Raw genomic sequence first — 4,482 nt, forward strand, 5'->3', positions numbered from 1 at the left:
GTGTGTGTATATATATATATATATATATATATATGTATATATATATGTATATATATATATAAATATATAGGCATTAGGAAGGGCATCCAGCTGTAGAAACTCTGCCAGATCAGATTGGAGCCTGGTGTGGCCTTCTGGTTCACCAGTCCTCAGTCAAACCGTCCAACCCATGCCAGCATGGAAAGCGGACGTTAACAACGATGATGATGATATATATATATATATATGTATTATTTTATTCTTTTACTTGTTTCAATCGTTTGATTGTGACCATGCTGGAGCACCACCTTCAGTCAAGCAATTCAACCCCAAGACTTATTCTTTGTAACACTGGTACTCATTCTATCGGCCTCTTTTGCTGAACCGCTAAGTTGCACAATCCCTCGATCTTACATTTATACATACAAACATATATATATATATGTGTGTGTGTGTGTATATATATATATATATATATATATATATATATACACACACACACATATCTATCTATCTATATATATATATACATATATATATATATGTATATATATATATATATATATATGTACATATATATATAAAGTTATTTGCATCTATGTATATGTATATTTACCTATTTCTCTCTATATCTATATATATCTGTATCTATCCCTCCCTCTCTCCTACCGAATTGCAAAAGGGCAGATTAACCTATTTAGACCAATGTCACAAGACCGAGAAGTATTTACGTAGAAAGAGAGAGAGAGAAAGAGAGAGAGAGAAAGAGAGAGAGATAGTGAGAAAGTGGGTGGATGGAAATGTGTGTGTGTGTGTGGAGGAACTCTGATTGCTGTCATGTGATGCATATGAGCGGGAGATGATGCTGGATAGATAAAGCTGTGTGTGTGTGTATTTGCACACAAACACACATTACTATATATTATGATATACATACACACATATATACTAATATACTCACACATATGTGTGTGTGTGTATATATATATATATATATATATATATATATATATATACACACACACACACACACACACACACATATATACATACATACATACATATTACATACATTTCCATACATGCACACACACGCACACAGATATCCATCTGTGTGTGTGTGGCATGTGTCTGTATAGATCTATATATTCAAATGCTTGTTAGGTGTTGGGGTAGGGTACCACAGGTTCATACAGGGCTAGCAAAGGAACACATTTCATGGGGATAACCTCAACGCATACAACGTTTAGCCAAACACACACACACACACACACACACACAGAAATGTGTGTGCGCACATGCACCTGCTAATCCAGGACCTAAGGTGATGGAGACTTACTAGTTGAGATGCTGTGGAATGTAGCGGGTTGCTTTACATACTTGTCTGTCTGTTTGTCTGCCTGCTTGCCTGTCTGTCAGTTTGTCTGTCTGTTTGTCTCTGTCTCTCCCTCTCTCCCTCTCTTTCCACACATCACATTTGCCTGTGGTGCTGATGTAGACCCTCTTGACTTGCGTAGTGACTTAATTTCAAGTGAAGCAGTCTTGTGGCCCCCAACCACAATCTCTTCTCAGTTACCAGAGAAAGGTTAAAAGGTAAAGTTTCTTTTTTGAATCACAGGGGCAATAAACACTGAAGATGTACAGAAAAGAGATTCCATCATATGCCAGGGGAAGAAACTAGAAGTAGTTAATACAAAGCGACCAAGTCGGTAGTGGGGGGGGGGGTTGCTCTGAGAGTGTAGCAACTCGGGTAAGAATAGCCTGGGCAAAGTTCTGCTGGCAACAAAAGGTCTCTTGCTCAGGGTGAAAGGTAGACTTTATGATACATGCGTGTGAACTGCCATTCTACTCAGCAGTGAAACATAGGCCATGAATGCTGGGGACATGCGTAGGCTTGAAAGAAATGAAGCTAGTATGATCCGCTGGATGTGTAATGTCAGAGTGCATACACAACAGTGTGTAAGCACCCTGAGAGAAAAGTTGGACATAAGAAGCATCAAATGTGGTCTGCAAGAGAGATGGTTGAGCTGGTATGGCCATGTGGTACATATAAATGAAGACAGCTGTGTGAGGAAGTGCCACTTCCTAAATGTAGAAGGAACCTGTAAAAGAGGTGGACCCAGGAAGACATGGAATGAGGTAGTGAAGCATGACCTTCGAACATTGGGCCTCTCAGAGGCAATGACAGAAGACTGGGACCTTTGGAGATATGCTGTGATTGATATACAGGCACATATATATACCCAGCACTGAAAATAAGTAACTTCCAAATGTGATTTACTGCTTATATATTTTGCTGCAATTATCAGACCTAGATGGGATAAAGTCTGCAAAACACCTTCGCAAAATAAGCTAAACTGCCAATGCTAAGTGTCTGATTTCTATGGTTTCTATAAAATATTGTAATGGTGATCACTCATTCCTCTTACCGTTGTAATAAACAATCTTCTGGTGCTTGTAATCAATTATTTGTGTTCTCTTGCGGTGACGTCTGTACTCAGTGATTGATCCAGCCTTTAGTTTAGTCATGTCATAATACTCCTCCACCAGGCTCGTTTGGTTCCGCTGTGGTGGTCATGGTCAGAGTTTTGTGTTGGGGAAGCAATCATGAAAAATAAGAGAATATATGACAATCATTCATTTCTCAGAAACTATAGAGGTTAATAAGTTATTATATTGGATATCATGAGAGTACTTTTTAAAACTTCAGCTTTTAGACAAGAGAAAAGAACCAAAGTTCATGAACTCATCCATGAAAATCCAGTCACATATAGAAAAATTTGATAAGTAAATACACTAAAAAGAACTATGTATGCTAGGTAAGTGCTGTAATGGATTACGCAGGATTACACCTAAGGACTTATGCACTTATTTCTACATCAGGAAGTTGAACTGTCAACCTTTATGCTTCTTTTTTCTTCTCTCGCTTCATCTCCTTATTCCCTTACTCCCTTCCTCCATGTTGTCATTTCATTAATATATACCCTTCTCATTTTCCCTATTTGTCTCTGATGACGGAATACCACATACTCTGGGATATCCCGAAACAGCTGTAAGACTGAATTTTTTTCGAATAATAATTATGTAAATGATTTGAGATGATTGCTTGCCTTAATGTTTGCTGTCTTCTCTAGCAATTATATATATATATATATATATATATATATACACATGCATACACACACACAATCTAATGCATTGCCTCTGATCTAAACATCACACATAGCAATAGAAGAAAGTGATACAGTATGCAACATCAACAACAACAAAATGTCCAGCCCTTGGTGGGGCTGCTGTCAATAAAAGTTAATACCAGTGATACTCTACCATGACGTCTGTAAGCTGGATTCGAGCCTTGAACATCTGTGGCAGCAGGCGGAAGATGTGTGGTGGGGGCTTCGTTTTAAGGGGTTTGCAGGTGCCTAAACAGCTGTCTGACCCATGGAATTGTAGAAGCAATACAAGTGTGAGAATTTCAAATAATGTCGGCAGCATCTGAAATATATTTCATAAGATACATCATCATCATCATCATTATCATCAACACCACCACTATCATCATCATCACTATCATCATCATTGTCATTGAAAGATGGTTGAATAGAACAATGAAGAGAAAATCGTAGAGAAGTGACAAAAGGAAAAATTGAGAGACTGAAACATGAAGAATGAAAAAGGAAAAGAGAAAAAATATTTTAAAGTATTTCAAATTATTATTAAATATTTTAAAAATATATTAAAAAATATATTAAAAAATATATCAATCATTCGTTTTTCGTTTTTCAATTTTGCAATTTATCAATTTGTCAATTTTTCCTTTTGTCACTTCTCCATGGTTTTCTCTTCATTATTCTATTCTACCATCTTTCAACCCAAACCCTTGGTTTCCGCATCAATAAACCACAACACCCCCTCCTCCAAATATCATCTCCTCCTTCTACCTGTTCATTCTTACCAAAACTTCAACTTTAATTCTCTTACTACAGCTCCCTCCTCTCTCACCATCCTACTTTGGCATCACCCTGTCGCATCTCTCTGTACTTTGTTGAATCTTGCACGTCCCCCCCCTTTTTTTTTTCACTATTTGAACTGTTTTTTCTTTCTTTTCCTTCCATTTTTTTTTTTCATGTTGTTCTCGATACTTCTATTTCCTCTTCTTTGTTCCCTAGTTTGCCCTTTTCCTATAATGTACCCCTTTTTTGACTTACAGTCAAGGTGTGAGTTGTGTAGCAAGCGTTGTTATGGCTAAATAATAATAATAATAATAAACAGAGCAGAGTTACGTCCGTTAATGGCAGGAAGAGCATCCAGCTGTAGAAACCGTGCCAAATGAGAAACTGGGGCCTGGTGCAGGCTCCTGGCTTACCTGTCCTCAGTCAAACCGTCCAACCCATGCCAGCATGGAAAGTGGACATTAAACGATGATGATGATGATGTCTATATACTGTTGTTCTTACTGGATATGAGTTAGAATAAGAACAGAACTAAATGAGTGAAGAACAA

At 37.5% G+C, this 4,482-nt stretch overlaps 1 long non-coding RNA gene across 1 annotated transcript in view; it reads right to left on the reverse strand.

Annotated features, from left to right (window-relative positions):
- Positions 1-2,408: 2,408 nt before the first annotated feature.
- LOC106873341 (uncharacterized) overlaps positions 2,409-4,482 on the reverse strand; it is a 4,843-nt gene continuing 2,769 nt past the window's right edge. Inside the window, exons 2-3 of the long non-coding RNA XR_001409862.2 lie at positions 3,307-3,474; positions 2,409-2,544 (exon numbers count right to left, since the gene is read on the reverse strand). This is a non-coding gene — a long non-coding RNA (uncharacterized LOC106873341). The remainder of the gene's footprint in view (positions 2,545-3,306; positions 3,475-4,482) is intronic.

This window comes from Octopus bimaculoides, chromosome 28 (assembly GCF_001194135.2).
Source record: "Octopus bimaculoides isolate UCB-OBI-ISO-001 chromosome 28, ASM119413v2, whole genome shotgun sequence".
In the NCBI taxonomy this organism is placed as follows: domain Eukaryota; kingdom Metazoa; phylum Mollusca; class Cephalopoda; order Octopoda; family Octopodidae; genus Octopus; species Octopus bimaculoides.